At 44.5% G+C, this 22,892-nt stretch overlaps 1 long non-coding RNA gene across 1 annotated transcript; it reads right to left on the bottom strand.

Annotated features, from left to right (window-relative positions):
* Positions 1 to 20,218: 20,218 nt before the first annotated feature.
* On the bottom strand, positions 20,219 to 20,828 carry LOC138569019 (uncharacterized). Its single transcript, XR_011303060.1, has 3 exons — positions 20,807 to 20,828; positions 20,546 to 20,680; positions 20,219 to 20,437 (listed from the first exon to the last, which is right to left on the bottom strand). It is a non-coding gene; the product is annotated as an uncharacterized lncRNA (long non-coding RNA).
* Positions 20,829 to 22,892: the final 2,064 nt, after the last annotated feature.

Raw genomic sequence — 22,892 nt, 5'->3', positions numbered from 1 at the left:
ATTAAGGGACTTCAGGGCTAATAACGGGCCCGCTAACTGCGGGCCCGTTTTAGCTCCATCCCCATTCCCATTGAGCCCTGTGGGGGCTCAAATGGGAATGGGGAATGGTTTCCGGAATGGGGACTTACCGGGTCCTCCAAGGTCGGAATGACCCGGTAAATCCATATACCGGGAACACGGACATGGAATGCGGTAAGGGGGTAGCCATAGCGCTAATAGCCCCATGGCTACCGCCTACCGCGTAATGAGGCCCAATGACTTAGTTAGTGTGTGACTTTCATGAGCATAGGGCCCTGGATTGGGTGATTGAACAGGCCACCAGGATTTATGCGGTCCAAAAGCCTGCTGAGAGTGTAAATTCTGTCGAAACCCCTAAACCATCTAACACCCCTACTGCTGCAAAGGTGGCAGAGGTAAAAACTACCCCTCCATTGGATCTGGAGACAGGGGGCCTAAAAGTAACCCTCCTGCCAGCAAGCAAAATGGAAACCAGAAGGGACCCCCCAAGCCAGCCCAATCGAATGGTAGTCAGGCAGGAGCCCAGAACAATGATCCCTTTGACCCTGCCACCTATGTAGGTTCTAGGTACAAGGGTACTAAACCAATCATGTGGTATGTATACTCTCCCCCGGCCCAAGCTGGGGGAACTAATCAGGTAAGTACTGCCCAGGGAAACGTCCCTCCAGAACTTCCCTAAGGAGAGAAGTATCACTCCAACCCCCAATCTGAACTTTTTTCCAAGATATCCCCCAAGCCAATCTGTACTTTTTTCCCCAGATATCCCCCAAACCAGAACTTCCAAAACAATCCTCCTCTCTCTCCCTGGTTCCATGACAATAGATCCCTGAAGAAGGGAGATTCAGGATGGAAAATTATGGGGAATTTCCACTACCCGAACTACTCCGGGAGAAGAGACAGTTATCCCTTTCAGGAGCAGCAGAGGTATGACTTGAGACCACACTACTACCCAGACAAGGTCTCGCAAATGGAGCGACAGGTCCAGCAACTGATCAATGATCTGGGGTGTATGCTGAGGGCTCAGTCCAGCTCTCAACCTAACCCTGCTTCCCAGAATTCCCCAACACCCAGGTTTGATGCCATAGAGGGGAATGACAGAAGGAAACCTCCAACAAGCCACAGGTTGTGGATCAGGGGACCTGGGTGGGGGGGAGATGCAAAGCCCTTGAGGAAGCTTCCTTTCTCACCCAAAAATAACCCCTAAAAAGCTCTCAGCCTGAAAGAGTCTCTTCTACTCCCGAAATGTTAGAACCCAAAGAGCAAAGGGAATGTAGGAGAGGCCAAAGAAGAACCCACTTTGTAGAGGAACTATGGATTATCCCTTTTGAAAATGGGGGCTCCCTCCCAAAGGAAAATGGGTCCCAAAAGACTCTGAGTGCGACAGGGTAAGTATAGAGACCGACCCAGAACCAGAAACTATTCAACGCCAAACAAGTGAGCCAAACAGAAGTGAAAAGGAGGGGGTGTCTTTTCTCCAAATAGGTTCTGAGAACTGTTGCCAGGTAACGGGGGACAGCCAAGGAGCTGTGGAAAAGGAGGATCCCCCAACAACTCACATTGCAAGCTGCAAAGTTTTTTTTTTTACAGATTCCCAAACTCCGACACAGAAAATTGGCCAAGATCACACAGTGTTTGTCGGAGTTCAATATTAAGAAAATGGCCACCAGGCTGTCAAATAACTCACACTTTCTTTGCACCTTGGAGGAGAAAGAAGTCTGATTGTATGCACCGGTTAAGGTGCAAGATTAGCGTGAATTATCAGCTCTGGTGGATACTCAATCTCAAGCCACCCTCCTGTCAAAAAGGGCCTTTGACCAACTAAACTCAAGACGGGAGGAGGGTCACCAAATTCCACTCACACCACTTCCCGGACAACTCCAAAATGTAAACGGAAATTATATTTCTGTGAAAGGGACTGTGGATCTGGACATACAAATTGGACGGCATCGGCTGAAACATCCTGTGATCGTTGTGACTCCAGAGGGCACACCTTTATTACTGGGGAACGATCTCCTGAGGAGGTTATCACCTCTGATCGACTGTGTAAACAAGGTCCTCTGGATTCAGACTAACCGCCCCATCAAATTAAAAAGGAGTACCAATTATGTAAGCCTGAATGGTACCTGTCACATAATTGATCAACGCTCGGAGAATGTAGAGTTCCATTTAAAAAATAACCAAGTCCCAGACATCACTGTCATCTCTGTAGGAGAACGAACTGGTGATGGGAACCCTTCTCCATTCTCAAAAATCAACCTTCCAGTTGTAAGTGGCAATCCACACTGGAACACCCTAAAATGTTACATCAGTCCAAAATCAGAAGAAACCTTGAGTCCCGTGAAACCAGACAAGGAAGAATCCACTCAGAGTCTGACAAACATTCAGAAAAAGGGCAAGCAGTTGTTTTCCCCATTCAGGTAAATGAGAGGGAGGAACCGGTGCTCGCCAGAGTATGCCTCAATAATGGAAGGAGCTTCATCAGCGAAGAATTATTCAGTAAACTCCCAAACGATCAGACCATTCCCACATTTAAATTGATTGACAAATGGGAAGTAGGTCTGGAAACCCCAAATTTCAAACACCTCCTGCCTAGCAGGTGTATGCTAAAAATGCCCTTTGGCAACAAAAGCATAGACCATAATAGTTGGGTTGTGAGAGTGGGAAGTGACATTCTCAACCGATTCGCAATCGATTTGGACCTAATTAATAATAAAGCCTGGTCCGGACTGGGGAGTGTGGGATGTATTTACCCATGCATCCGAGCCCTACCTCAAAACTGTGCAGTACTGACATGGAAAACATCATGATGGCCAGAGCTTCCCAGAAAATGCACAGGGAAATGCATGAAGAATAGGCTGCCACTCATTTTTGCCGATGTTATGGGCACAGAAGGACGCTGCCTAAAACCACCATTGGACTAACCACACAGTAGTCTGAAACCATTTGGAATGGCAATGCTGATTGCCAAAAGCAAACCCATAACTGTTGGGAATTCATTTTCTTAAATCCCAAAAAGGGGTGCAGTACCAGTACTCACCACTATCCAAAAGCCGGCGTTTTAAAACCACCAGATTTTGTAGAAAACTGAATAAATGAACCCAAAACACGCCAAAGAAAGACATTTTAAGAGGTGGATCCAATGTAAAGTTATATTCTGAAGTGACTTGAAGGTTTATAACAAGACTGGCTGAGCTGTGGATTTCAGCAGTTTAAGTAAATTTGGACTGAAAGACACTAAAAAATCTAAATGTTTAAATTGACTGAGTGACCTACTTTTGTGTGTCACATAGGTTTCAATTGTTTAAATGTCATAGTTTTAAACTTAGAATCAGCATTCTAGCTGCATATGTAAAAAAATTGTATTGACTTAAACTGGGGAACAAAAAGTGACATTTTATCTGAAACCTGGCTTAAGGAACTGAATTCTGCCTGGCAACTACCCCCATCAGGAGTGAAACTTGAGTCACAGCTGTGTTCCCAGGCCTATCTGCCTTTTGCTGGCCACACTAAGGATATGCCATCTCTCTGATAATTGAATTAAGGGGAGCCCCCACAGAATACAGGAGCTCTGAACAAAGCCCTGTCCTGACTCAGGCAAATGTTTTATTGGCGGGAGTCGTAAATGGAGCTTCCTCTTGGCAGAAGCTGGGAGGGGCAGGGTCTCTGAGCTTGGCAGAAACTGGAAAGACTGGTTTCTGTACCATGTGACATGAAAAGACACACCTCTATAGCCAGAATATGGTTTTAGAAAAAGATGAATAACTCATAGAGCGGACTTGTGAAAATTATTTAAATGACACCATAATTCTTGTGATTTTTCTGCCCACATTTTAAGAGGTTTTTAGAACCGGTGGCATGTTCAGGGGGGTTTTAGCGGAAAAGAGGATATTACTCAAAATGTGTGCATGTGAAAAATCTGACACTTCATCAACTAATGTCCATACTCCTTGCGCACATGTGTGTAAATTTGGGGTAATGTCCGGTATTGCAAACCAGTTAAAAAGTGCAAAATATTGCCATTTCTGAATGCAAGCCCCCAGGAAGAGCAGAGTTGGAACAGGGTATACCTCCTGTAATGCATGATGGGTGCATATGATTTTAAAACAATATGTACCTCTGCAAATATGTATTTGGTTCAAATCTAGATTTGTGTGCAAGTTGACAGGAGGAGTGGACTTTCTGCAGGCTGTAAAATGACATCACTCTGACACAACTTAGCTCCCCCAATCAGGGGAGAAATGAAAGCTTGGCCAATGATAAGTGGAGAGGGGCTGGCTAGTGATGCTGCTCACACACACCCATTTTAAAAACACATAAAATCAGAGAGACAGGACAGATAGGGACCTTCAAATCCATTTGCAGCTGGAAGCTCTGCCGGGAAAATCCATACTTTACCTCCATCAACCTTCAGAGACCCAGACCAGACCAGCAGAGTAGAGCTGACCTGTTAGCAGAACCAGAGAGAGCTGACCCAGATCACTATGAAGTGCAGAGACCAGAGTCCAGTCTAAAACCTGACCAGATCCGTGGCGTGGCCCATTTCACTCAAGAATATAGTGTGAGTACCTAGAAAACTGTGCAGAACCAATCTCTTAGTTAAAATAATATAATTCAATCCTATTTTAATCTAAGTAGAACTGTCTCCTAACTGTCACCTGTCATTTGTAAAGCTGTCACCTGTGATTTGCTAGTTGCAAGCTGCACTTGTCTTTTTGAACTTTAAAATTTCAATCTGAAAAACGACCTTTATTCAATCGCTCATATCTCCGCGACCGTTTGTGCTAGAGACTTGCAGTAACTTTCATCTGAAAGCTGAGATCCTAGGCTTTCCTAGGCCCCCAAAACCATATTGATAGCCCTTGTAGTTCTTCTGTAATAGCGCCCGGCGCATTCGCGAATTTTGCCGCGATTTGCAAATTTCTTCACGTGTAAAAATCTGCTGCTGCTTGCCTTCCATTTGCCAGAAATTCGTTTAACCTGCTAGTTACTCCTAGATCCTTGCTAAAGTGAGCCTGGACTAATATTAACTTGATTTCACTCACCCTGAACCTCTAGAGGGAATTAAAAGCATTTTAGCATATTTTTCACTTTATTGCCAGCACATATAAAAGCATTTTGCCTGTGTTTTAAACTTCTGTAGTCTAAGTTGCTGGGTGAACTGAATTACATTTGAATTGCATTTCCGAGAACTGTGTGCCTTCCTTCCATTTCCTTGCATTGCATAAAAGGGGGGGGTGAATTGTACAAGAAAGTGATTACATTGTCTTTGCTGAAATCCTATCAAGTTATTTTCTGTACTGCATTTCATTCCACATTGCATCCATTTGAAACCATAAAAGTATTGTTGCTATCTTATCCATTTCATGTCAACTCCTTAGTGATTATCAAGAAGTGTGCTAGGGCCAGATTCTCCGTTGTTAATCTTTATCATATCAGATTAAGTGTGCTATTCAATTATTAATTTATTATAAAGCGTGATATATATATATATTGTTTAATTTATCAAATAAACCTTTTAACTTGCAAAACAGAACTACTTCTTGGATCAGTGGGGTCAGGAGGATTCCAAGAGAGGGGTGTTATATAGGGGTAGTCATCCAGAACGCATGAACTGGACATAAAGATATATCAATAAGGGTTTTCATTCAGTATTATAGACTAGGCGTTGACTTAGCTGTAGTGTTGAATTGAATCCTCTTACAGGAGTAATCAGTCAATTTGGACCTAATTTATAATAAAGCCTGGTCCCGACTGGGGAGTAATCCCATGGGCTTTTACAATATTGAAAAAGCATTCTGGTCAGCTCAATTGCTACCTTATGCGATTCAAGTTCAAGTGCTAGAAGAGGTTACCATCCCAGGACAGGTGTGACAATTTACTCTTCCCCTCAAAATTAAGCGAGGACAGAACCTCAAACATCAGGACGCATAATCTAAATTCCAATATACAGCAACAAGGGATATATTTAAATCCGACACCTCTCGTAGACTTAGAACACAACACCATTTGAATATTGGTTGATAACAGCGACCCTCGAAGTATCACTTTGGCGCGCAGACACCATTGTTGGAATGGCGGTTGATGAACCAAGCCTGATAGACGGACCCAACTTACCACAGCTACGCCTTCAAGAAACCAGTGGAACACCAACCCAGACAATATGCTCCCCTTCCTACTACAGATAATTAGCCCCCCACTTACTAACTCTGACCTCAACTCCATGGTGACATTATACAACCAAACTGTCCTAGCACCATCAACAAAGGTGCTCCCCTGGGCATCCCGAAAACGAAACCTAGAGCCCACGTTCACTCTTGGTTCTCTGAGAACCTTCAAACCTTGCGCTCAGTGAAATGAACGCAAACAAGACACACTTCAATACTGCAGCTACCACATACAAAGAAGAAACATGTCAAAGCTAAAGGTAACTCATATAACCAGAGAATTGAAAATGCTCAATCATGCTCTAGGGAGCTCTTTTCTATACTTCGAGAGCTGGAATCTCCTGCTCCAGTACCTGATCATTGCATCAAGGATAAGCCTTGGTGCTCTAACATCCAAAATTCCCTCGCTGACAAAATCACCCTTCTCCAAAACAAAATCAAAACTAAGAAAGCTAAACTCTCCCTAGAGATCCCACCAGCCAACTCTCCCACAATGCCACCGTCTATCACACATATATTTGAATTCACATCTTTGTCCACTACAGAAACTATAAAAATGATCAAGGGATGGAAGCCTTCAAGATGTCAAGTTGACATCTGCCTGGTCACCTTCATTAAAGATTGCATTAATGAGTTTGCGCCCTTCATCGCAACCCTGATCAACAACTCATTTTCCTCCAGCAAAGTACCTTACAACTTAAAAGAAGCCCGGGTACTCCCATTGTTTAAAAAACACGTACTGGATCCCAACGTCGCTACTAACTACCGGCCATCACCACGGTTCCATTTTGACTGAAAATACTCGACAGAGTAGCCTACCTACAAATACAGAAATGTCTAGAATCCAACAATCTCTTAGGCCTTCAACAATCCACCTTTCGCCCTGGCTACAGAACGGAAACAGCACTTCTTGACCTCAAAATCCAAATGGACCTAATCAAAGACAAAGGGGAATTAGCGACCCTCCTTCTGCTCGACGTATCGGCAGCGTTTGACTTAGTTAACCACAACATTATATGTCAACATCTAGCCCTAGCTACTCATTAGTCACTGAACGCCATAAGTGGATTGAATCATTCCTATCCACCCACACAATGAGAGTCTTCTCCTCCACAGCTGCAGCTGAACCAGCCCTAGTTTCTTGTGGAGTCCCCCAAGGATCATGTGTCTCGCCCACATTGTGCAATGTATTTACCACGCCTCTATTTGACTGCCTAGACAAACTTGGTGTTACGTACACAAATTTGGCTGACGATACCCAAATACTCTTACCAATCACCAGAACTTACGACACCGATTCTATCCCGCACAACAGAATATACCTCACCATCCAAGCTAGGATGGCGCAAAATGAGTTATGTCTCAATGATGAGAAAAGCGAACTACTCATCGGCAGCCAATCCAAACTGAATAATCTACCCCACTGTTACAAAGCGTTCAACATTGACTGCAACGTCATTACTGTAGGCAAGGAGTTAAAAACCTTAGGTGTCTACATCGGGTCCTCACTTACCCTAACGAGGCAAGTCAATGCGATAGTCTCCGCAGCAGCCTACACCTCGAAATTGATCAGAGTCAGCAGACCCTTTCTAGCCACAGACATCTGCATCTCTCTGGCCAGAGCACGTCAAGGGCTGATTACTACAATTTCCTCTTTGTAGGTCTAATGCAAGAAACATTAACAAATTACAAATTGTGCAAAACAATGTTATTAGAGCAGCATTCAACATCCCTAAACATGAACCCATCTCGTCAGCCAGACGCAACATCCACTGGCTCCCGGTTCGAGACTTGATCAAATTCAAAACCCTATCACACACACACAAATGCCTCTCCAATAACGCCCCGGCATACGTGAGAAATCAAGTCTCAAAACCCCAGTCCAATAGACCTGTCCGTTCCTCCTACACCAGCCTTGTCGCTATCCCTAGGTTCAGACAACAAAAAATGGGTGGCTCCATCTTCCCGGTGTTTGCCCCCAAATTGTGGAACCCCATGCCCTCAGCCTTAAGGACTGACACATCACTATGGTCATTCAGCAAAGGCCTCAAAACTTGAATGCTCACCCAAGTCTTCCCTTAACTCAAGGTGGTGGTCTTGCAGGTAGCCTACAGTTGTTACCTAGGGAATCCTGTATGTACCCTATCCTGTAGGTATCCTTTGTATCCCAGCTTGCACGCTCTTGACTCACTGGCTGTCTGTAACTATTGTAAGCAATGTAACTAACCTCCTTGCCACATGCCCTGTAACAAACAAAAGACTACTATGTCACATGTAACTTGCTACCTATCATACCTTCATATGCATGGACTGTAATTTATGTAGTTATAAGCACCTACTGTAACCGAATTCATAAGCAAAAAGTGCCCAGATGCCTCTGGGTTATGTGCGCTCTATAAATGACAAAATAAATAAAGTAATGCCCAAGATTATTCTATTGATTTAGGTCATTAAATCATGGGACAAATCGCAAATGACTGCTTCAACATCAGTGACGGTATTCCTCTAGAAGAGAGATTTACTAGGCATGGGGGAATTTCCTGGTGTACTCTTCCTGCCCCTATGGTGTGGAAGAGGTGACCTGTGGCATTAGGAAGGAGGAGATAGTGTTCAGAGTCAAGGACCACTACCTTGAATCCCCTGTCCAGGTCAACACCATCAAAAGAGCACTCTCCACCCAACTGGAGGATACCACTGACATTGCCAAGCCTGAAGTCTTTCCAGGTTTCAAGCAGATGGTCGAGGAAAGGATCAATCTGGCTGATGTGAGCCTGTGAGAATGAGGGGCAAAGACAAAAGCTAAAACAGGTCTTCCTGGAATTACAAGATATCTTTTCAGTGGACTCATATGACTGTGGACGCACATCGTTTCACTCAACCACCATTCCCATGGACCTTGAAATGGTTCCTGTATTTGTGAAGCAATACCAGTTACCTCTCACATCCATGGAGTCACTCACAGAGATTATTACGAATTTAGAATCCCATGGGATAATTTGTCCGATCCACAGTACCTTCAACAACCCGGTACTGGGCATCCTCAAACCAAACAGCCAATGGAGACTATGTACACACCTGAGGAGTTCAACAAATGATCCACATGTCAAGATGGCCCCTTCCCTGCATTGATCATGGACTGGGCCAGATCCAATGGTCAAAGGTGTGCACCGCCATTGACCTGACCAACGGTTACTGGACAGTACCTGTGAGTAGGAAAGACCAGTACAATCTTACCTTTACCTTTGGGGGCAGCAGTACATGTGGACCTGAAACCCTTTGGATACATAAACTCCGGCAATGATTTCAACATCTTCCTACATAAGGCCATGCGAAAAGGGGAAACATGGCCTATGTGGACAATGTTTTGATCAACAGCTCAACTGTGGAGGAACATATAGCAGAAATCTGCTATGTTCTTACCCAGTTACAGAAGGACAGAGCAAAACTGTCCTTTCAGAACGCACAGTGGTGTAAGATCCGAGTGAACTTCTTAGGGCACGATATTACACCTGAGGGTCTTAATCACCAAGCGAAAAAGGTGGAAGCCTTATTAAAATTAAAAGACCCTACCACTCTGCGAGAATTAAGAAGACTTCTTGGACTTACTGATTATAGTCAAAAGTTCATTGAAGACTATGCAGAGGTCACTCGACCCTTGGTCCATTTTTAAAAGCCGGAGTCAAGTGGGAGTGGGGTCCAGAACAATCTGAGGAAGTTAAACAACTGAAAACAAGCCTTTTCAGGCTCCTTGTTTGGCTTGCCCCATAAAGAACAAGGAGTTCTTCTTGGAGACGAGGTTCTAAGATACTTGCCTAACAGCGGTATTGTACCAAAAACATGACAAGATCAACAAAGTCATCTCATACGCGAGCAAGACTTTACCCTCAGTGGAGGAAAAATTAAATGACTGCGAGAGGGCACTCCTGGCAATGGTGTGGGCACTGAAAACGTATTGCCCATTCATACAGGGGGAGCAGATAATTGTCAAGACCAACCTTGCAGTATCTACAAAGTGAAACCGGGCGGGGAGTATTAGTAATGCCAGAATTACTTCCTTGATTCTGTCCATGCAAGGCTTTCCTGTGGAGGTCAGATATGGTCAAAACAAGAAGAGTCCCCTAACGCAAGGGTTGGCGGACTTGCATGATTGTGCTCAAGAAAACTTTCGCGAGGATGAAAGTCTAATGACCAACAACAACATGGAGGCATACTTAACTTCCCCACACGAGGTCTATGAAGAAGAGACGTGTCAGGGGATACGGACAGTTTATGTGGATGGGTGCTCCTACCATGCTGACAACAACAGGGAAAAATAACTGGTGGCTGGCATTGGGAATACCTGGGTGAATGATACCCCAGAACCCTCTGGTGGTTATAAAATAGGACCCCAAAGTAATCAGGCTGCAGAGGTGATGCTGTTTATCAAGCCATCCTCACTACAGTGCACCAGCAAATCAATGAACTTGTCATAATCACTGACTCTGATTATGTCAGGAATGGGTTTGTGGAGCACCTGATTAACTGGAAGAATCGGGGCATGGTTTGTGCCAACAACAAACCCCTAAAGCATGCCAAACTGATCCAGTCAATCAATGATCTGGTGGCCTCCAATGTGATGACCATCTATTGGAAGAAGATAAGAGGTCATTCCGAGATAGAGGGGCCAGATAAGACTGGGAATGACCTGGCTGAACAGCTGGCTAAAACCAGAGCTCTGCAGGGGGTTTCATAGAAATTGAATCCCTGCTGGGTAAAATCCAAATGGAAACTGTCACCAGGTCACAAACTCTGGTTAACAGTGAACTCTCAACAGCCCAGTGGAGTAAAGATACCCCAGATGCAGATTTGATCACTGCATAGAAAGAGGACCCGATCATTGGGAAAATTGTATTGACACATTGAAGACCCTCGTAAGCTTTCTAATAATAGAATCAGATTATGCCAGTAAAGAGGATCTCCAGGTGTTGATGAAGTTTTCCAAGATGTTCCGGATCCAAGACCGTTTGTTGGTAAAAAGAGACCTATCTGACTGTGACCAGTGGGTGGTACCTACCTCAATTCCGAAGCCTGATATTGAACCACACCCAGGATGCAGACACTGCTGGTCATAGGGGGTTTCATACGACATTGGAAACCTTGCGCCAGGTTGCCTACTGGCCACACATGGGCCAGGACCTCAACACTTACCCAAAGGAGTGTCTTGTGTGTGCTCAATTTAAATGCAGTTCACTCACACACAGAGCTTCCCTACAGAAAAGGAAAATGACACTGCCTTGGTCAGATTTGCAAGTCAATTTCATCGGGTCAGTGATTCGCTCCTCTAGAGGAAACAAGTACATGTTCACTGTCACATGATTGTTCACGAAGTGGGTAGAATGTCTTCTAGTCCCAAATTGTAAGGCAGAGACGGCTGCTGCACTAATGATCAACCACACCTTCTGTCGTTTCAGCTTCCCGCAAAGGATTGAGTCGGACCGAGGAAGCCATTTTACCAGTGAGGTGATGACGAAGATGTGGGAGATTCTAGGGGTAAAAAGAAAACTCCACATTGCCTACCACCTGGCATCAAGTGGGAGGGTAGCGAAATACAACGAAACAATTGTGAGTATCTTAAAGAAGTTTGTGGCTGACTTTGTACCCAGCTGGGACCTCTGATTGCCACTTGTCCTGTTGGCTATTAGGTCTACACCATCTGCTGCAACAAAGATGTCTCCATTTGAGTTCATGACTGGATGAAAAGTGGTTTTACCACCATCTTCTCTATAGTACTCAGAATCAGACACTAATAAATGTGTCCACTACTCATGAGTAGATTGAACATTTAAGGAAGCACCTCCAGCATGATTTTGCTTATGCTCAGCGCAATTTTGAAAATTCGGCTGACGGAATGAAGACCTACTATGATCTAAAGACCACAAAGAAAGCATATGAAATAGGTGACAAGGTTTACCTGTACAATTTTCAAAGGAATCAGGCCAAGGAGCGGAAATTCCTCCCATCTTGGCATGGTGCCTTTGAAATTGTAGATACAATATCACATGTTGCTTACAAGATCGGCATCCCAAAATGAGAACTGACAGAAGAAAAATGGGTCCACAACAGCCATTTGAAAAGCTGTCATCCCAGACATGCTTTATGACTGATTGATGAGCCAAATGAAAGTTGAGCAGAGGAACCATCTGAAGAATGAAAAGGAAGGATGAAAAATCGAATGGAAATATATATAACAGGGAGTAATTTACTTGGTGTTATTGTGCAAATGAAGAAAATAAATAGAATGTGTTTTGTGAAATAGAAATGTCATGTTATAACAGTATGTTATTGTTGTTGTTCTAAGTTCTGTGTAAATCTGTGCGGGGAAAAATGTGTGTAAAAAGTACTGAAACTCTTTTTCTATCTTTTATTAGAGAACTAACCTTCTTAACTTCCAGCCTGGAGGTGAGAGTGGAGTCCGGTGAGAACCCCAGCAACCTGGAAAGGAATGAAGAAAGGGGGTGCTGTGCCACACCCTCCAACCCAAAGATGGAAGGGGAGGCTGGAGTACCCACACCCAAAAGAAGGAAGAAAAGGGATTGCCATGCAGGGGCGTAGGAGTCACATAAAATCTGGGGGGGACAGGGGACACCTTGGGGACTTTGCTTTTGTATATGAGGGAAGTCCCCAAGGTGGACTTGAGAGAAGTGACGTCTGTAAGGTCTCCAGCAAAGCGCACATCGTAAGCCCCAGAACAAATGTGATATATAAAGGAGTTTATTGCCATGTTGTAGGTGCTGACTGGAAAAACGGGGGGTCAATGTCATCTGGAAGTTTGAGGCCCCTTTTGAATGAAATGTTTGAAAGGCCCTTATGCTGCCCCTGGGGGACCACCCTGTTTTTCCGGGTTTACCCACTTGGCCATTAACTTGTACCAGCCTCAAGCCCTTGACATAGGTTGCACCATGTTGCCACTTACCCTGTGCCCTTCTTCCCCCAGCCGCTCAAGCAGAACCCTTGGGCCATTTCCATGGGTTTTGTCAATCATGAGGGGAGAAGCTCCCTGCTGCTTTGTTTCATTATGTTGCCATCATAATGTTGCCATGTACATTTTGCTGCCTCAACTCCCATTAAGGGGGTGTTACAGGTCTGATGCTTTGTTTCTAATGTTCAGGTACAAGGGGTCAGAGAAATGTTTGTTTGTAGTGATTTAGGAAGGCAGTGGGCTATTTTTTCAGACAGGTCTGGTTACTACTATTAGGTGAGGTCAGGTCGCTAAGTAGGTATGCAGAGTATCAAGGTGTGTTTTCCCCTAACATCCCTCTACCTATTCAATTCTGTTACCCTAACCCTCTTCCCGGTTTCCCTACTTCCCTCTACCCATCCACTACCTCTCCCTAATCCCTTCTTCGCCCCCTGGCTGCCACGTGGTCACCTGTAATTTCAAGCAACCTGTGCCAACCATGGTGGGAGGGTCACACATCCGGCATCCCAGCTACATTTTTAGGACTTGACCCCTGCTGCAGAAGTATAATTACACGCTGCAAATGTTTACACGCTGTGTGATTAAATTAAATTAAATAAATGTGTGATTTTATTTTAATTTAAAATAAATAAATATTGTTTTACCACCCACCGGCCTGGTTCATGGTCCATTGTGACCCGGGGTAGTTGTAAAAGGGGGTGTGAGACGGGTTGGGTGCCATCTCAATTTGAATTCTTAGGAAATAAAGTAAGAATGTTTTAATTGTGCACTGCATCCTAGGCCAGTGGCAAGAGTCCTGGGCTGGTGTGTAACGTCCGATTAGAATCGTTAACACCACTTTGTCTTCATGGAAATTTCAGCCCCAGGCAGACCCTTTTGCTGGCTGTGGGCAAAAACGTCACATGAAAATCTCACACTCCCAGCCTGGATCTCACATCTCCCATGTAAGGACCAACCACAATAAAATGTCCTTGTAACGCTCACCTGATTCCCGTAGAGGCGCCGGTCTTGACTGGGCGTATACCGTATCTGCAAAGGTGATGTGTAACACACGGCTGGCTCTTTGGGCTGGACCTCTGTGCACTGTGTGTCTGACTTGAAGGGTAAGATGTCTGCAGATAGAAAATATGGGATTAAGGAACTGGGTTATTGAATGTCTCTCTCTTCTTCCCTTTCTCTTCTCCTGTAGAACCCCAAAGGTTAACGCTCTCACCTTAGGTAAGAGAACGCCATGCTCTCCATCTGCCTCGGGGCAGGGTGCTGTAACCAGTTTCTTCACTGGATAAGGGGAGCAGGCCTCTTGACTTCAGAGGACTGCTGTCCGTCGTTTACTGCACGAACGGTAAGTTTCGAGTAATTCTAATGTCTTTAAAGTCTTTAGTAATGATGTTTCTTGTTTTGCAGGGTTCCGGCTATGGCGGATGACGGGCTGAAGTGAGTTGAAGATGGAGCCCGTGTGATGAATAGAAGCGCCTGGAAGCACGTAAGTAAGCGCTTGTTGCCTGCTTCACGATGCGCTCTAACTGTCTTTTTATTTTGCAGGTACAAGTTCGGAGCGGCTGCAGGGTGCCGGAATACCCACTGGGTTAGATGTGGAAAGGAGTAATGGCACGTGAGTATTAAAGTTCCCCAATGTCTTTAAACGCACCTTGTTTTGTCTTTCAGATGCGGGATGCAGCGCCGAAGGCCTCCGGAGCGTGCGAAGAGTTGGTAAGCTTTTGTCTTTCAGATGCCGGAATGCAGTGTGAAGACCTCCGGAGCGCACAAAGAGTAGGTAAGCCTTTGTCTTTCAGATGCCGGAACGCAGCGCGAGGCGTTGGTGACAGCCGATGGACCAGGTAAGTGAAGAGCTGTCACTGAAGACCGTAATGCTAACCTGTTCTTTCTTGTCTTTATAGGTGTTGCTGAAGACTGGATTCAGGATGGTAAGCCTTTTTCCTTAGGCCCAGGATCAGATGCAGAAGACACGATGAGCGTTCTGCTGCAGAGGATGCAGAATAACGCAAAGCAAGATTCATCCATCGGGTGTGGTTTAAATAGCCTCCTGTAGTGCTTAGGTGTCTCCTTCCACAGCCACGCCTAAGAAAAGAGTTCCTGCTTTCCAGAAGAGTTCCAGTGTTCTGAATCTAGGGAGTGGCTCCTGCCCCACCCAACAGGAAAAGTAGTTCCAAACAGAAGAGGATCAGAGGCTCAACTGGCAGGCAAGTAAGCAGCATGGTCTGCTGCAGGTAAGTCCACCCAAGCATTATGAGCCCGGCGCTTCCAGCGCTGGGACTGGGCATATTTATGAGCCTGGTGCCACTGGCGCCAGGACTGGGTCCAAAAGGTCCCAATTGGGACTGGTTGGCACTCGGAACCTGGGTTATGGATCTGCTTCCAAGGGAGTTGGGAAAACCCTGACCTTTTGGAAGCAGAGATCATGACAGTCCTGCTAAATGTGTCAGAATTCAGTTTTCTCAAGACCTGCTGGCTCTGAAAGCATTGACTTCAAGAAAAGTTACCCCTTGGCTGGAGCATGACTTATATGTGTGAAAATGGGTTCACCCACTTTAAAGAGCAAGCTTCCAACACAAAGGAGACTGATAAAGGTACAAGCTGACCCAGTGTAAACAAATGGCCAGAAGGCAGGAATCTGTCTCACATTAAGATCCACAATTAATTTAAAAGGACTATTATCATTTAGGCCTTTTCTCAGCAACCAGAAGGCGAATTGACTTCATTTTTTGTACCATTTTTATATAATTTCCAGGCGATTTTAGGGACATCAAATTCATCTTCCTGTGACTCTGGGAGCTGTAATGGCCTGTTAGACTAGGTTTCTGGCTGCTCTGAACATGTTCCAAATGTGAGAGTTGGTGAGCCGGTGGAAAAAGAAATTAGGGATATGCTTAATAACTTACATATTCATAGTGGTTGTGCTTTTTATGGAAAGAGCAGAAAGGTGACACGCGGCTGTGCTACATGATATGAATTTAGTGGTTGGTGTATCTAATTCCCCATGAATAGCTGAAACAGAAAATATGTTTAGTCTGCCAGTTGCTAGTAAAATTATGAAGTAGTGATACATAACTCGTTTTTTGCCAAAATGTTGAAAGGAGAACAAAGGGCAATTACAAATGGGAATTGCCAAATGTTGCTCCAGCCCCCTAAACCAATCCTGACTTGGAGGCTGGGTTTGGGGGTTAGGGGGACGGGTAACTGTTCAATCCTAGTGGCAGGATTTATTGCAGGGTACTTCCACAAGATTGTAAAATGAGTTGTGTCATTGCTGCTATATAAGGGGGACTGCACTAGGACAGGGGACAGAAAAATGACCCACAGAAAAAGGAGGGGAACAGACAGGCAGGATACAGACCAAGAGGAAGGCTGCTGAATCTTACCACCTGACACCTGTAAGGAGACACCAGAGGAGATTACTGAGCATGCATCTAGGTGGGAGAAAGCGGGAGGCCATCTTTGAAAGTGGAGGGACCAAACTCATGCCCTATCTTGCCAGAGTGTCCTGGGATGCACCTGACTTTCCTGAACCTTAAACAGAGGCTTGCTATGCAAGTAGAACTGAGTCCTTGGAAACTAAAAGGTGGAGGAGACTGCTTACCTTGAATCCTTTCCCTTTATAGTGGGGGGGGGGCAAAACTGTGTAGATCCTTAGCCTATTTAACCAGAAATATTAATTTAATTAATTCCCCCTTTGGCAGAACACTACGGGGGAATTATGTTAAAATTTGAAATTAAAGCCTACTTCTCAGCGTGCGTTGAAAACTATAGCCTATATTTTAATTGGGTAATCTTTGTTGTCTAGCTGACCCCTGACTTCTTTAAGGAAGAGAGGCATATTTGTTCTTAAATCAGTCCAACATTTTATCCTGCTTCCCCAACACAGGCATTTCAGTAAGTGAGGGTCTGAAATCCAACATTCCCCAAATCATTCACATTTTTCTGTCTGGTTTCCCAACATAGACCAAAGCAAGGGGGGTCTGAAAAACAAACCGCTAAATCACCCTGTGTTTATTTTAAACCAAACGTGTCGGCAAAATCATAATTGCCATATGTATTTGAACTAATCTTTAAATCCTACCTTTTAAGCCGGCAGGAAAATCAAAATTGCACATAACATAATAACTGCTTTTGTTATTGATCAGTGTAATTTGTTCGTGAAGTGAAATTTGCAGAAAGTGAAGAATTGAGATTGTGTTCTTTTCAACTCACTTTTGTGATTTATTTATGCTGAGAGAAGTTGATTGTGTAGTGCCACGGATTAAGTGGTGTTAGCCATTTTAGTGCTAATTTCTATTACTTTTATTTAAATAAATACCCATGTATTTCCTGTACACAGGCCTGTTTCTTGGCTCATTGTTAGCTCAGGGGAGAGGGATCCAAGGGGCATGACATGTCTGAGATGGGGCTAAAGAAAAGAATCTGTTAAACAATGTGTTGAGTAACCACTTGAGTGGGTAGGGAAGGAACACCATGTGTTAAGGGTGGCTTCCCAATAAACCATTACATATTTATGGCTGAGATTAAATCTTCCATGAACAAAATAGATTTTTGAGTGCCACATCGCCATCACCATTGTTTGATGCTCTCATATAGTTTCATAAATGGAGCCATAGTGATCTTAAAAGCTGCTATCATGTTAGCGTCTATGTTTGATAGTTGACAACACAAATCCTTCACTTGATTAGAGGCCTGAGCAGGTTGCGGGGGGATAGTTTCAAGCCTGCCAGGTCACCCCTGTTGTCATTGCTGGAGGACTCAATGTCAGAGCCCCCTGCAGAGGAGGTGAACCTGGTTCTCTTTTTAGTTGCCTTTTGTGACCTTCTCAGTGTAGGGTTTGAATGCACAGTTGGCTTCCCTCTCGTGTTATTTTTGCTGATGTTTAGCGGTCGTGCTTCCTCCTGAATTGGAGGTGAGCAATATTTTTGCTCCCAAGACCCAGCCAGGTTACTCAAGGCGTCCTTAATCACTGCTCTGTCCCCTGCCATCAAAGGGGGGGGGTGATGCCCTTCAACCCACCTGTAGCCAAAATGTTCATTGCTCTTGTTATAGGTTTTCAATCCTTGTTCTGCATTCTGTTCCTGTCCTCTTGCCTTGTTAGGCACTATCTCGGCATTCCGGGATGTTTTCCTTCGGCAAGCGCTCCTCTCTCTAGATTTTCCATGCTTTCCAGGAGCACGCAGTGATACACCTTACCGTTAACTGCTGTTTGAAGGTTTAGCAGGGGCGACAAGTCACCAGCAATGGTTGGGGCAACTATCCGGAAGATGAATCTTTGGTTTTTCTGCATTTTACTTTAAATCAATCCCTTTGGGTGCCAAATGGATTTTGATAGCGTGTGAAAGGTCTGAGTTGTTTGTTCAACTTTTTCCCCTTTTTTCCTTCACTATTTTGTACCCGCAGCTATGCGTCGCCATCAAAGTGGACTTAAGTTCGGGGTGTCTTGATGGATTGTGTACACTTGGATTGTGTTCCTGATTGTGAGGACCAGCTTAGGGCCTCCGTTGCATCAGGCGGCCAGAAACTGTCAAAATAGCAGCAAAAGAAAAAGCTGCAAAGACTATAAAGCCTTCAGTCTCTAGGCCCTCCCAGACTGACTTTGTTCCCAAGATGATTTCACTTAAGGCGTTTGTGGCTTGGACACTGGAGCATTGGACACATCCTCTTTTTTGTACCGGTGGAGTTGCCGAGAAAGACTCGCGGGGAGGATCGTGTATGAAACCCTGATGGTCTTGCTGGTTACAATTGAGCGCAGTATGGGCATGCCAGTTTATGTCAGCTGTGGAGGTCCCTAAGAGTTTTGGATTGATAGTGGGGCTGGGAGTCATGTCAGTGCTGGCTTTACAAACCGGTAAGGGCAAGATATCAGTTCCATTTCTTCTGCAAGTAGGCTTGTAATAGGGGTGCCTATTGTTATGAGGGAGATATTACGGATTTTAATAATAGTTTGTTGGAGCGGCTCACACCCATCTTCACTAGTCGATATTGCTGTCTCCTCCCCTTTCCTCGCCTGTAATGCCTCCTTAAGACTAATGATGTATTGCACTGTACTTGCAGTTACTTGAACCTCTATATTGAATGGGTGTGGGTGAGTTCTCAGAGGTTTTACCCCTTTATAAACTTTTGCATGATTGTCTGTTTCAACCATTTCGACTTCTGCTCCCGAGTCTATGAGAGGGTTGATTTCATTCTCAGTGTCATTATCAATGTCAGCGCCAGAGACGTGTGAGAGCAGACTCCCAGCACTCACCTTTCCAGGGTCCGATCGACACACACCAGTGAGAGCCAGGTCTGCCAATGGCACTTCTGTTGGGCCTCCTGCCCTAGGAACGTCTTCCTGTTGAGGGCGGCTGGCTCCAGGGGCCATGCCCTCTGGGCAGTAACCGTAGTCGAACCCCACCATCACACTCGTCACAGACCGCCATAAACTGCACAACCTCAGCAAAAGCTCTGGGAATGCTCCACGTTGTGGAGAGGTTTTTGGCTAATAAGATCCTCCTCTTCCTCAATTGAAATGGCAAACAGACAGCAGGTCAACAGAGAGACTTGTAAACAAGAAGATGTACCCTTCGTAGTGTACGAAGCTCAAGGCTATAGTACTTTATTGGTACAGGAGTATTCTCCTGTCCATTGATTAGTATATAGGTTGGTCTGTTAAGTGGTAGATCCAAACCTGAGGAAAAAGGTATATTAACCTCTCACTGAGCTAAGACAAACCAGAGGGTAGCAAACAAGGGTTTTATTTGCTAATCGTACAGGTAAATATTCAGTACATAAAGCTTAAAAGAAGGTGTTGAAAAATGCAACATAGATGAACAAAAGGTAAAGACAACATATAATACCATCAATAAATACTCCGAAAAAGGGAGAGAAGTGCAGTATTTACAACAAAGTGAACAAAAAATGCTGTATTAACAATATACAGATCAATCTTGAGCAAAGGTGTTTATCTTTCGTTTTTTACATAACAGTGTACCAATTCATGTGAACACACAGGTCCTTTGTGAATAAATCCCAAGGTCAAAAAAGTGAAAGGCGAGGGAGGCTATACCATCGCCCAATTTCATAAGGGTATCCTTGTTAAAGGAAAGTCTCTTAGTCAGGTATTGCTTTACAACAGTATGTGTTTCCAGGGTCCTATGGAGAATAAGATATCTTGATAGCCAACGTGGCAGAGACTGAGTGAACAGAGTCTGATTCAGGCGGGAACAAATGCATGTGGCTGTTCCCGGATTGACACGTTTCGGCCGAAGTGCATTAAGGTAGCGTCCGCCTTCTTCAGGGCTCCGTAGGGGCGACCCTGCAATGTGGATAGAGTGCTACAGTGAGTGATTTATAATCATGCCAATAGTCATTTGGCATATGTGACAATATGTCTGTTCTCTCAAGCACCGAAGTGGCGGCTTACCTGCCGGTGCTGAAATCCCAAAGTCTCGGTCTTCAATCACCAAAGGGCAAAAGGGCTGGGCAAAGAAAGTACTCAATTGGGTCCTACTGGAAGGTGGGCAGGCCCAGGGCAGTAGTCGTAGTGTTGAGCGTTGTTCTGCGCAAGAGACAAAAGTGGAGGTAGAAAAAATATACTGAGGATGTTGTATGGACCTCACTACTGGCTTCAGTGGCTTGCAGGCAAATACCGATGTAGGGTGCAGTGAATACATAAAACAGGTACCTGCAAGAACGCAAGTGAAAGTACAACAGAGAGACTGTCACAGACTGCAAAACCTCAGCAAAAGCTCCTTACATTGAACCTTAGGCAGGCTTACCAACTAGGATCCCACTCTCAAGCCAGTGCCTCCTTATCTGAAGTTGCTGGATTCCACCTCCACTCTTCCACTGTCCAAACTCTGTATCCATTTGACTGTACCAATGAACACGTAGGGAGGTACATTTCTAATATCCAAGACAAGAATGTTCCAGTGTTAAAAACCGAAAAATAATAGTTTGGACCAGAGTTTGAACATGTTTGTGTTCTAACCCATCCAAATGAGAATTAGTTATTCCCCATGAAATGATTTCAAGACTTTTACAGAAGATGTGAATGGATCCCATGCTTTTGGTAGAAAGAAGAGTCTAATAGCCTTGTTTTGTAAGATTTGCAAGTAAAGAACCTGGTCTTTATATGACCCCATGAAGGAGGAATTGTAATAGGCTAGCATTGTTGGATAAACTCTTGGGCTAGTTCCATTTTCTAGCGCATTTTGGGGAAAGAAAGGCATGACTCACTTGATCATTTGGGATTGGAAATGCAATTTGTGGGGCGCTTTGTTCATTTGTGGGATGTACAACAAGAAGTAATCAAACAGGAATCCCAGATGTCTTTTGCCAGAGTGCAAGCAGATATTGCTTATACTGGCCAGTCTTGCACCTTTGGAAAGAACTTCCATAGGAGTGTGAGCAGGACCTGATAACCAGCCCATGATAACCCTAATGCCTCAGGACATCCCTATTCAACTAATCAGAAACCCAATCATATCTTCCTTCCTTACTCACGACTTGATCCTTGGATGAACACAGCGATGGCTAGATCGCCATGGTGGCCCATCGCTGAACAAAGACTTTACCCAACCCTGGTAAGGCTATTACCAACTATGACAAGCTATTGACTATAATCGTGATTATTAGGAACGATAGAAATCTCCAACCCCAAGACTTGGGATTCAATGTATTTACCTTGTCCTGTGCAGTACACAAACATTACACTTAGCTTAAATAGTGATGTAGTATTTGAGATATATTTCAGTGTGACTAGACCTTTCTTCAAAATGATAGCAGTGTTCCCTTATTTTCTAACTCGCTCACTTCCCTTCTAAGACCTTAGCATTAATTTCCCAATCAATGCTACCAATAAGAGAGCCAATTACAGCCTAAAGAACCTTCACTGCCTACATCAGTAGCTTTCGAAGACCACCACAATTATTGTCTGTGTAAAACCTATGACACTGTGTGTCTTTTCTTCCCATTGTTTCTATGAAAGTAAAAGCGCTCCCCCACGCTCCCTCCATGGAAGGCCCTGCTTGCACATTGCAGGTAGGGGAGAAAGAAAAGCACCATAGAGCCATCTCCTACTGGAGAGCAGGTGCAGGACTTCTGTTTCCTGTGCGTACCGCTACTGTGGGTTGCTGTATTTAGGAGGGCCCATACCAACAGAAAGAAAGACTGTTCCCTCCTTGTCCCCCTACCCATCCAGCCTGCTTGGTTCTGTGGGTTATGCCCGTGGACATGGTGGTAAGGGGAGCAGAGGAACAGAAGGCATGCAGTGAATCTTTCCTGTTGCAATTGAGCGACCCCCGGATCTGCTTGACTACTCTTGTCCTGTGGCCTTTATAGCAAAGCAGGAGCTCTGGACTGGGGAAGGGGTGTGTGATGATGCTTCGGTCTACTTTTGATGCTTTTAGGAGTTGCTAAATCTGCGGCTCACCCAGTACTACCATGCCCCACCCCTGGATGCACAAAAATGGTGTTTGTTGTCAGAATCTGACGATTTGTTGACAACGTTCAAATGATTTTAGCAGATGGTAATTGATGTCAATACTTGGCATGTGATTTAATTACCTGGCTTTTCATAGGAATAGATGCCCATATACATGGGCAAATATTGGGAGTACTGAAAGATTAAAGCATATCAAGCTTAATACCACATAATAAAAATACACCAGTCACGAGGTCAAAGTATAATGTACATTTATTAACAGGCAGCTGTCTGGCTCTCAACACCCGCAATGTGTGCAAGCAGACACCTTGAGATGAAAGAGAGC

The sequence above is a fragment of the Ambystoma mexicanum genome, chromosome 2q, assembly GCF_040938575.1.
Source record: "Ambystoma mexicanum isolate Mex_15411 chromosome 2q, UKY_AmexF1_1, whole genome shotgun sequence".
In the NCBI taxonomy this organism is placed as follows: Eukaryota; Metazoa; Chordata; class Amphibia; order Caudata; family Ambystomatidae; genus Ambystoma; species Ambystoma mexicanum.
The sequence above is the reverse complement of the archived record's forward strand: the minus strand, read 5'-3'. Positions and strand labels throughout refer to the sequence as shown.